Consider the following 12,693-nt stretch of genomic DNA (forward strand, 5'->3'; position numbering starts at 1 on the left):
GGAAACAGCCTAAAGTATCCCAAGATGCAAAATGAAAACCAGCAACAAAAAACAAGACTGCCCAGAAACATTCTGAAACAATCAGAGCACTGGAATGTGACTTGTCTTTCCAGATATTTCCATATAATATAAGACCACTATAATTATCAGTACTGTCACATGGAAAGACAGGTGAATAGAGACAATTAGATAAGTAGCCTAGGCGCCATAAGAGAGTTTATGGTATCATAAAGGTTATAAGTCAAATCAGTAAGCAAACGATGGACTATTTAATAAACAACTAATCATTTGATTTTATTATTTTGTTATATTTCTACCATACTTTAAACTGAAAATAATTTCATACCTATCGAAGATGTGAAAATGAAATAAAACCACAGAACTAAACATAAGAGTGATTTTTTTTTAAAAAATATATAACTTCAAAATGGAAGAAGACATTAGGTTTCAAACACAAGTTAAATCTCAGTGGGAACTATTTGAGACATTGTGGAACAGACCTCAGAATTATCCCACCAAGGAATGAGGAGGTCAAGTCATTTATCTAAAAGTCCTGTTGCCTGAGGATCCTCCTGGGGCCTTACTTTCCAGCTCTTCTGTCTGTTGCAGGCAGCCTCTGCAATGGGCCCAGGAGGAAGACATGAGAGTACTAAGGACATCTGATAAATATGGGAAGCAAAATTTGTCTTTGCATGTGTCATTAGATGAAATAGTGAGAGATGAATCTCCTACTTCTATAGCCATGAAATCTTCTTATGGGCGAAACAGTACCATATATTGGTCACTCGTTCAAAGTCTGTTCAACAACTTGTAAAGTGGCCCTCCAAATTAGACAAGCTATAGTCCTCTCAGCCTCCACCATAATTAATCTGCCAACAGCCATTCTATCATTTTGGAGCTTAGATTTTCCTGGGTGATGGGATTCATGGTAAGATGAATGAATCCCATGGCCTAAGCAGATTGTTTCTTTTCCTCTGCAGTAAAATGAGCTTCTTGTTTCAAAGCAATACTTCATGGGACACCCAACCACCTCTGGATCTCTTGAGTCATGAGGGACAGGTGGAAGAGTTGCTTGAATTTCAACCGGACCCATGTCCAAAATTTTCTCTGATTTTGGGCTGCACTCAGGACAAACAACTTTAAGGGTCACTTGACAATAGGCTGGAGCAGTATACTTATTTCTTAATGGTAGAGAGTGCAAGGTGGCACAAGTTGTTTTGCACTTTGGAGAGGCTATCTTGACTGTCTCGGATGACGAAGACCCAAGAATCTTCACTAAGATTCACCAAAGTCTCTTAATTTTCATGACAACTATCACCTGCCCTCTGGCACATACATATGTTATCAAGATATCTATGTTACTTGCTACTCTTTTGCTCAGTCAGCGTGGTCTATCAATATAATGGAATAAAGTGATATCCTATAGGATGGAGAAGTAATCAAGTCTCCAAAGAATAGATTCAGGGAACCAGCAGGATGTCAGTGAAGATGTATCACTTCTGAATGGAAGTAAACTCTGTTGAGTGGTGTCTGCTTATTGGCATAAGAAAAAAAAGTACTAGCCAGATTGTCATCTGCATATCAGACTCCAGGGATTGTGTTAATTTGTTCCATTGAAACAGACCACATCTGTAACAGCATCTGTAATTGGAGCCACTACCCAGTTAAGTTTCCTAAAATCCAATTATTCTCTCTAGCCTCACCACATCTGCTCATGAGGATAGCCATGAGGACAAATAGTAATATGAGTGGAATTATTTCCAACATATTTTTGAGTTCTTTATAGTGCCACAAATTCTGCAATTACTCCCAGAAAATAATATTGTTTTGGTTTACAAATAGAAGGGGATCACCCAGGCTGTCTTTCTTCCTATGGCATCCGCGTTGCATGAATCAGTAACAACTGTGAGCCAGGTATAGTGGCACACACCTGTAATCTGAGTACTTGCAAGGCTGAGACAGGAGGATTGCAGGTTCCAGACCAGTCTCAGCAACTTAATGAGACCTTCAGCAACTTAGTGAGACTCTGTTTCAAAATAACAAATAAAATAGGGCTGAAGGTATGACTCAGAGGTAGAACATTCCTGGGATCAATCCCCAGTTACACACACACACACACACACACACACACACACACACACACACACACATGAATCCCTTTGTTGAAAGCTGGGTGAATAAGCACAAGGTATGTGAATAAAGCCCATTGGTCCTACTAGAAGACAGCTTCTTTTCAAAACTCTCTGTATCATTAGAACCTAACTCCTAGTCTAACTAGAAGACCTGTCCCCAGAATCCTATGGGAACTCTGGATTCAAAGATGATATGGTACCCACACAATCTTGCTTCTAACCAAGAAAAGTCCTTTAACTGCAAGAAGAAAAGTAATGGACTCATGTGCATGAAATTCAACTCAAAAGAATCCAGAACTGCCCCAAATCTGGTATTACTCTTTCGTTAGTACATAGGATCCTATAAATAGCTGTAGAAGTTTTCAGGAGAAGCTAAAAAGATGTTATGGTACATGCATAAGGATCTCTGGCTAATAGTTACTGGACTTAAGTTGCATCAGTTAAACAAGTCAACTTTTATGCATTGCCTATTGATGTCAGTGTTATCATGCATGATTTATGACCACCTCAAAATACTGCTAGAGGGAAAATCATTCTGTCGGGGTAGTGCCTTTGATAGTGGCCACATATAATTTGTCTCTTGTTATACATTTTGCCTCTACCACTCTGGGGTCTCACTATCCCCTACTGAAATCAGAAATCCTACACCAATGGCAGCATCACCCATCTTCATCCTCAGCTTCCTCATCAGAGCCAATTTTGTCCTTAGAATATTAGCTGCAAAGGAGTCTGGAAAATGGTACTGTTAGCCTTCTCACTCCTCTGAGAAAGGCTGGGAATGAATGATGAGTGTCAGCACAACACCTGTCCCAATGAGAGATATTTCCTGTGAGTTTGGTAAAAAGACCAAGCTGTGCTAATAAAGAGTAGATGGATTGATTAGGAATGTGTATGGGTTGTACAAAGAAGCCGATTGAGTTCAAAGGCATATGAAATGTGCCCTTTTGTAAAAATAGCCCATTAATCTCTCCAAAAATGGGCATAAGAGGACATACACATATAACATATATATGTAACATATATATAAACACAGATATATATTATATATTAGGCAGAGACCTACCATAGACGAATCTTTTCAGTCAATAAAATTTACATTTGTAAAGAATATTTAATGCTATAAGGAAATGCCAGTTATACCACCAAGTAAAAAAAGAGTGTACAAGACCATGTGCACAGTTTCCATTTTAGTGTGTATATATGCACACATATTCTATATAGACATGCTTATACATACATATATACCAGAAAGAAGCATCTTAATTCTTAAAAGCAGTAGTATTATAGATGATATTTTTCTATTTTTCAAAGAATTTTTGCAATTATTTGCATAGGCTTAAATGTTAACATTATTTTAATAAGAAAAGATTATAAAATCCAAAATTTAAATGTCCAGTGACTGTATACTAGAACTTAAAAAAGACTAGCATCCTTATTATTCTACAACTCTGAAATGTGTAGGTAAGAGAATGTAAAGAAAGAAGCACTTTAAGAACTAGGCCTGGAGTTAGAAGAAGAAGAAAAAAAGGTTTCTTCCCTAAATCCTTAGTGTGGGCTTGATTTAAGAATTCTGGAAATAAAGGTTTAGTCAAGACAAGTTCATTGGCTTTTCACACTTAATTTTAGCAATAGAGACCCCTGTTGTTCTTAACCAAAAATGTAGATGAGCCCTTAATACTCAAAACAAAGACAAAGCTTCTTCATTTTAGAATACTCTGTAGCAGGACACCTGAACTCCATATAAGTCCATTTGAAACCCACTGACCCAGTCCAACCCATAGTTTTCCAGAGGAACATATAGATCCCCAGAGAAAATGAGCTGATCTTCCTGCCCTATCTGGTAGGTAGACTAGAGAAAGCCCCATGACACTCTGCAGCTGTCAAGGTGCTTGTTCTCCCCACTGCAAGACATAAAGTCAAAGATAAAACAGGAAATCGTATCCCAAAGGACCATGAGACCCATAACCACATAGATTTTAGGCTCCTGCACTCACCTTATCAAGACTGTCCTTACTGAGGTCCTCAACGACCACCCTTATAGCCGATCCAATGGATAATTTCATTTGCTTTCCTACTTGATGTTACCTCTGCCCTTTCCTTGGGCCATCTTCTCACTGCACATCTTCCCAGAACTGTGCCCCTCTCTCCATCGTGTCAGTCAGCATCAGTCTGTGGTGTCCAAATCTCAATGTGCTTCAGGAGGACCTGGGGGGGGCAGGATTAGAATGATGACTTGGGGACCTATTCCCCAGGGGCATGGAGGTGACAGGGAGCGTTGTACACAGAAGATTCTTGAATCACAACTTGAGAAACACTGAACAATGTGATAATGATCTCCAAAGTAAGTCTAGCCCAGATCTTTCTCCTGAGCTCAAGGCCTGAAATTTCAACTGTCTGATATTATCTAGATAAATTCTGTCACCTTAAATTCACCATGCTCTTACCCGCCCACCCCCAAATCTGTTCTTTTTCTGCAAGCTAAGGCTCAGATCCTCCATTACTGTGAACACACCTACTTCCCTCCATTGCTGGCCTCTACCATCTCCAATCTCCGTCTTACTCATTTCCACTGTCTTCTTATCTTGCCTAAAGATAGGAAGAACCACTGGCTGTATAATGTTATGTCTTTTCCAATTATTGTAGTGGCTGCTATCTGCCTTAATGCAGGGAAAGAGAAAACACAGACATAAATCTATGAATGCTCCCTTGACCATTTGATTCCTCCAAAATATTATTCATAAAAGATGACCTGGTTGTCAATTTTTCTTGAAGCTTCATGACTAACCGGGGGACAGGGAGTAAGACCAACAAGCAGAGATGCTATATGACAGATGGCTTCAGGCTGAGTATTGAGCAGACTTGTTCTTTAAAATCCTCCAGTTGGTTTCCTCCTCACCTCATCTCTTTAAACGCCAGCCTCATACCATATGGCTTTAGACCTCTTTACTTCAGTTCTCTTTCCTTTCCTCCACATTCACCCACAGGGATTGCCCCAACTTCCTGGCATTGCTCTCGAAAAACAATTGGGCTATTCCTTGCTCTCTTTCTAAGCCCAACCTCATGCCCAGACACCAGCCTCCCCACTTATAATGGATCATTAGCAGATTCTCAAATGTAGAGCTGTTTTTCCTCCAAGTGGGGAAAATAAACTGTTGTCAGTTCTTAATTGGCTCTTCTAAATTAGCTTTAATATTGGCTACCGACTGAACACAGTGATGGTTTTTGATTCTTTTCCTCTTGAAGGATGGTGGAACAATGCAGTTTATGGGAAGATGCTAATGCAGCCATATCTGTCTGTCTTCCTGAGGGCTTCTTAGCTTGTACCATTTCCAAGTCACAGAAGTCTTTCTCTCTCCAGGCAGCTATCTGGCCAAAACAATGTTTATTTCAACAAAGACCAGTTTGCAGAAAAGAGAGGAGTCTTCTCGTGATGCTTAAAATATGCAGAATATTGAAATTTGAATCCATGTTTCATTGAGAATTCCAGTTAGTGGATATGTGTGGCAGCCCAGCATATCATGGTGGAATTGTGTGGTAGAAGAGAATTATTCACCTCATGACATGCAAGAAGCAGAGGGGGCAGGGAGGGGCCAGAGTTGTAATATTCCCTTCAAAGGCACATCCCCAATAACCTAACTTACTTCCACTAGACCTCACCTCTTAAAGGCTACACCATCTCCCAAATAGCAGCACAGGCTGAGGACCAAGCTTTCCACACATAGACCTTTGGAGGACATTCCAAGTCTAAATTACATTCTTCACAAGACAATGAAAAAGGAAATGGGAAACTCAGTCAATCCAACTGTAGACAACTCAAACAATTTAACTCTTTCAACTACCTTGACATTCTTCAAACTTTGCAGACATTTGTAATTTTTTTCATTTTATTTTATTATTTATTTATTTATTTATTTAGTGGTACTGGGGTTCCTGGAAGCCCTTCTGCCTCTGGGCTACACTCCCAGACACCTATTTTGTACTTTTTTATTTGGAAACAGGGTCTTTTAAGCCAGCGTGGCTGGCTTCGAACCTGCGCGATCCTCCTGTCTCCACCTCCCAAGCATGGGGATTACAAGCGTGTGCCACCACGCCCAGCCATTTGTAAATTTAAGTTAGAAATTTAATCTGTCAGTGTTTCATAATATGAGGTCAATATTCCCTGACTTCTCGTTTTTATGAACTTAAAAAAAAATTCAAGTAGTTAGACTCAGTCAAAATCTATTATACATCAGTTGGTCTGACCAGGATTTATTGCAGAGGTCCTTAGATTTGAGCTCAGGGACCACAAAGGCTTTGGTATGCAATAGAAGTTTCCAAGAGGCCTCTGGGCTTCTAAGAGGCATCTTTTAGACAGCCAATTCATCCTCATGTGCTTTGCGATTTTCATGGATGAGAGATTCTCTTCTGTTGCTGAGTATTCTTAGCTCTATCTGCAAGTTACTCTGTCTTGGCCTAAAGATTTCAACTTGCTTCTGGCCTTATGTCTGTCTCCAACTTAATTCATAAATAATTTATTGCCAATATTGAAAGGATATAACTCAGAGCTGATTATGCATGAGAAATAAAAGATGGATTTCTGAGTTTGGTTTGGAAAGTAATATGGGAAAAGGAGGCTTTCTGTGGGAGAAAGTGGCTGGAGAGTCTAGTGGAAGGAAAAGGATTTTCTGGGAGAAAGAAAATAAAGATTATCTTTGATAAAAGGAACTTTGGAGGAAAGGAAGACTGCTAAGAAAGAAATATTTTGCAAGAAGTTTTGCAAAGGGACCTTTTATACTACTTTTGTATTGATGCTTTAGCAAAATCCATGTTGCACAGACTGGCAAAAGCTCATAAATATAGAATAATTTTACCATTTTGTCTGTATTTTACAAACACCTGAAGAACTTCTAGTAAATGCCCAGTGTGTTGGCTTTGAGCTCAGATGTTCTAGTATCTTTGGTCTTAAGAAAGATTTCATCATCAATGTTTCTTCAGTATTCTGCAGGTGATCTAGTGTGATTTTAAATCCGTTGATTTAAATCGGGCGTGGTGGCACATGCTTGTAATCCCAGCATTCAGGAGGCTGAGACTGGAGGATTGCGGTTCACGGAGAGCCTCAGCTACTTAGTGAGGCCTCTGCAACTCAGTGAGACCCAGGTTCAAAATAAAGAATAAAAAAAAATATATAGGGCAGGGGGTGTAGCTCGGAGGTTGAATACCCCTGCACAATAAAATAAAATAAATCTGTTGATTTAGGGTCTAGAATAGTGGGTTTCAATTCTCTTTTTCATCAGAATCACCCAGGGAGTTTTTAAACAATCCAGAGACGCCAGCTCCGCTCTGAACCAACTTAACCAGAATCTCCAGATATTAGAGGTTTTATAAAAGCTCCCCCGGTGATTCTGATGCAAGAAAAAGTTTGGAAATCACTGGTTCTAGAAGTTCTAGAATTATACCAGGACCTAGAAACCAGGGTGAGTCCATTAAGAAGCCATATAGACCACTTCTTAATAGCACTTAGAACTGATTCCATTATGATCTCTCACTGTCAAAAAGGTATTTATCAACATTTTATTTCTGTGCTACATAAATAAAAAAGACATTAAAAGCTGACCCAAAGTTGACCTTAAACACTGGATAAAATAGGAGCAAAATGATATTAGGATGGAAGAAAACATCCAACACAACCTTTGTTTTTGCTTGTAGAATTAGTGCTTTGAGATTGGTTTCTTGTTAAAAGCAATTTAAAAATAAATGATAATAACTCTGAATTAGAGTCTTGTAGGATAAACAGGAGAGACCATCTTAGCAGAGATGAGGTCTTTCTGTTATTGGCCTTGTATTAAATCATGAAAGCTGCCACGATCGATCTCACCACACTAGTGGGGATATTTTTTGGTATTGAATTATTTGGGTTTGAGTCTGTATACAAACACACACATGCACTTGCACAGATACACACTCACATAATTTCTTGGATTTATTCACACACATAAACACGTGCATGTGCTCACACACTTTCCTATGATTTCTTTCAGCAGATTCTGCATGGTTTGCTCTTGTTCATAATATATGGAAGCAGCGGACTGTAACTGCAGTGACTATTCCAATTATTAGGGCAATGAAATAGGGTGCCAGCAACCCATAAAAGGCTCATTAACTTAAAAAAAAAAGCCAGCATTTTGGTTCTGGGTGAGATTAGTTCTTCACTTGCAGAGGGCAGAACTGTAATTGCTCAATGTATTATATCACTTGGAAATCTGTAGACACACCATGCATTTAAGAAGGATGCTATGGCCGGGTGTGGTGGTGCACGATTGTAATCCCAGTACTTGGGAGGCTGAGACAGGAGGATCACAGGTTCAAAACCAGCCTCAGCAACTTTTCAAGGCTCTCAGCAACCTAGTGAGATCCTGTTTCCAAATAAGAAATTTTTAAAAATCTAGCGGGAACAGTGGAGGTATAATGCCTCTGGGTTCAATCCCCAGAACAAGAGATAGAGATAGAGATAGAGATAGAGATAGAGATAGAGATAGAGAGAGAGAGAGAGAGAGAGAGAACATAGTTCCTGAATTCTTTTTATTTTAGTTACCGTTTCTTTTTTATTATTATTTTTTGTAATCATACATCTCTTTGGAATACAAGACTTGAGAGGATATACAAGCACATATCAAATAAGCCCTCGTCCAATCCCCATCCCATTCCCTCTCCCTCCCTTGACCCCATGCTTAATTGGTGATTATCTTTGATATAATTGTTTACACACCTCATGAGTTTTAAAGAGATTCCATCCTCCCCCATCCCCTCCCCTCTGATTGGTCACCTTAATTGCTTTTCAATTGGGCCCTTTCTACTACTCGGCCTCCTCCTGTTACCCCTTTCCTCCTAGTTCTTGCTAATTAGGGGAAGCATCTGGATTTTATTTTCGGTGTTATTTCTCTGTGCATGCTACATTGCAAGTTCCGATCCCACTCTTGATGGCCCCAGTAGTGGCCTGGCCACCCGGAGGACTCTGATCCTGACCTCGCTGACTCCAGCACCAGCCTTGCCTCATGGGAGGCCCTGATCCTGGCCTCGCTGGCCCCCATACCGAACTAACCCCTCAGCTGGCTCTTCTCCCAGCCTCAGAGGCCCCAGTACCAGCCTAGCCTCATGACAGGCTCTGATCCCAGCCTTGCTGACCCTGGCACCGGCCTAACCCCTCGACAGGCTCCTATCCTGGTCTTGTAAGCCCCAGCTCCATCCTTGCCTCACAGCAGTTTTCAATCCCAGTCTCGCTGGCCCCAGCACTGGTCTTACCCCTCGGCAGAGTCCGATCCCAGCCTCATAGGTCCCAGCACCGGTCTTGCCTCATGCAGGCTCCGATTCTGACCTTGCTGGCCCCGGCACCAGCCTAACCCCTCGGCTGGCACAGATCCCTGCCTCGGAGGTCTCAATAGTGGCCTTGCCTCACAGCAGGCTCTAGTCCCAGCATCGTTGGCTCCAGCACTGACCTCACCCCTCGGCAGACTCCAATCCCAATCTCAGAGGCCTCAGCACCAGCCTTGCCTCACAACAGCTCTGATCCCGACCTCGCTGGCTCCGGCACTGGCCTAACACATCAGCTGGCTCTGATCTCGACCTCGGATGCCCCAGCACCAGCCTTGCCTCATGGTAGGCTCCAATCCCGGCCTCGTTGGCCCCAGCCCTGGCCTAACCCCTCCACAGGCTCCAATCCCAGCCTCAGAGGCCCCAGCACCAGCCTTGTCTCATGGCAGGCTCCGATCCCGGCCTTACTGGCCCCAGCACCAGCCTAAACCCTCGGCAGGCTCCAATCTCGGCCTCAGAGGCCCAGCACCAGCCTTGCCTCACAGCTGGCTCCGATCCAAGCACCCTCTTCACCCAGCATGTTGTCTCACATTCCCATGGGTGCGTGGTGGTAGTATTCTGTCTCTGAGGTAATTTCTTCAAAAGTTCCAGGTGTATTACGACAGATCTCTGCCTCCCCTGAGTACTTGCTGCTGCCAATGTGACTGCCTCCATCATTTCAAATCTTTCCCAAGCTCTTTTCCCATACCACATAATGTCCAGTGTTCCTAAGCATGCGCAACAGTAGCATTCGACCTTTGGGGTAATTTCTTCAGAGGATCAGGGTGGGTTGGATCAGATGTCTGCCTCTCCCAAATCCAAGTCTCCACCGCCATCTTGGCCACTGCTGCTGCTACCGCCTTCCACCTAGGTCTCAGCTAGAATCTCTCCTTACAGTTGATGTCCCAATTCTTAACAATATAGAGAAGCAGCAGTCCTTCGCGGGGAATTTTTCCAAAAGTTCCAGTTCAGATGGATATGTTTTGTCTTCATCTCCAATATTTTAGCTGCTGCTGAGGCCATCTTAATCCCTCTCGAATATTTTTCTTTTTTCATTTCCCTTTTTTTAAAAAAATAAATAAGAGAAGAGAGTATGTGTGGTTTGGAGAGGATGTGGGATCAGGCACTCGGTAGTGATGAAAAAAAAATTTTTTCTTTCTGGGTAGGAGTGGGGTCTCCTAAGGGTGCCCCAGCTGCACCCACCCACCTGCCCAGAGTCTGGGCCTTGTGATCTGGACCTCCAGGCCTTTCCGGGGTGTGGGGGGGGGGTCACCTAAGGGTGCCCTGCCTGGCCCACCTACCGGCCCGGGGTGGGGATCATGCAGCCCCAGACCTCTGGGGCCTTCGGAGTGGAAGGGGGTCGCCTAAGGGAGCCATGCCCATGCTGGCCCACCCTCATGGGGTCAGGGCCATGCAGCTTAGACCTCAGGGACCTTCCGAGTGGGTGGAGTCGCCTAAGTCTGCCCCGCCCACACCCACCGTACTGGGGTTGGGGCCAAGCAGCCTGGACCTCCAGGGCCTTCTGGGTGTGTGTGGGGGGGTCGCCTAAGGGTGCCCTGCGTGTACCAGTATTGGGAATGGCCTAGGAAGATTTAAGAAAGCTATGATTATTAATATATTTCAAAAATTGGGTGAGGGGCAAATCTGTGCAAGGACTTAGTTTCTGTGTAAAAGCAGGCAACTATTCCAATGTAAATTAACATAGCTAAAAGTAATTAACAAGTCAGTAGGAGAGGAGAACTAGGCCTGTCTCTATCTAAAGACAGATCTACATGATAAGCCAGGTAAGATGGTAGGAGGGGTCGACCTTCATGAAAGGAGACACTTTGCCACACCTTGCTAGCAGAGGTACCTTACAGGATAAGGGGAGGTACCTTACAGGGCCGTTCACCACATCAGAATTACGTAAACAAGATGGAGGTCTTGGGTATAAAAATTCCGGTCCACATGCTGTATCTGGGGAGTGGTGAGTTGGCCTGGGCCACCCTCCCCCGTCATGCCATTTTGGCATGGGGCTTTAACTATTTTCTGTATTTCTATTTTCTGTATTTCTATCTTTTTAATAAACTTGTTTAAATCTTCAGCAACTGTCCAAGCTATGCATATTTAGTTTAGCTTAGGACAAGAACCTGTGGTTTTTCTGTTTTTGGTCGTTTTGGGTTTTCTTATGGGTTGGGGGAAAGTGTGTCCGGGACCCTCACAGAGGTTCCCGGGGAACAGTTTCCCCACAACCATATTCTCCCCAAACCATAACATTTTTGGTGCCCAACGTGGGGACAGTGACTCTGTATTTTTCACGGGACTTTGTTTTGGCCAGTGGGTCGGTGGGCAGCAGCAGTTTTAGCTCCAGCTGGTGAGCTGTTGAGCACAGCTATAACGCAGCCTTTGCAGCCGGGCGTGGTGGCGCACGCTTGTAATCCCCGCGCTTGGGAGGCGGAGACAGGAGGATCGCACAGGTTCGAAGCCAGCCGCGCGCGCTGGCTTAGGAGACCCTGTTTCTAAATAAAAATATAAAAATAGGTCTGGGAGTGTAGCCCAGAGGTAGAAGGGCTTCCAGGAACCCCAGTACCACCAAAAAAAATAAATAAATAAAAAATAAAAATAAAAAAATAAAGCAGCCTTTTCATCACGGCATCTCTGAAAGTGACTTCCAGGGCATCTCTTTGGTGGTCCTAGTACCACTGCACCCCAAAAGGTATGTACCTTCCTGGAGCGATAAGGAGTTCCCCCAGAATGACCATGATCATCTGGAGTCTGGGAGGCAATTCTGCTTCGTAGGGAACCCCCGGCCAAGGAAGTAGCCCGCGGTCGAATCCCCTCCAGGAAGAAACCCCTTTAAATAGTGTAGGTTTGATAGGCCCAATGAGTGCCCATCCATTCTGCCCACATCACAGATGGGACACTTTTAAAAGCCCTATACAAGGTTAAATCGAAGAGAAATGCCCATGGCCCACCTCCAGAAAAATTCCCAAACAGGAAATGCCAGCCAGCACCCATTTCTAAATAGCAGTAAGATTTTTTCCCCAGCAATGGGAAACAGGTTCTAGAGAGATATGGTAAAGGAGGGTAAATGGACAGAGAAAGCTCCCCAAACAGGAGACGGAAGCCAGCAAATGGTAGTAAGTTTTTTTTTTTTTTTTTTTTCCGATGGTTAGAAACCGGTTCTCGGAAGATAAGCTAGTTTGTTTTTAGCGGCAGGGTCTAGGAAGCGTGGCCATTAGCAATTGCGGCCACG

This window comes from Muscardinus avellanarius (genome assembly GCF_963383645.1).
Source record: "Muscardinus avellanarius genome assembly, chromosome: 14".
In the NCBI taxonomy this organism is placed as follows: domain Eukaryota; kingdom Metazoa; phylum Chordata; class Mammalia; order Rodentia; family Gliridae; genus Muscardinus; species Muscardinus avellanarius.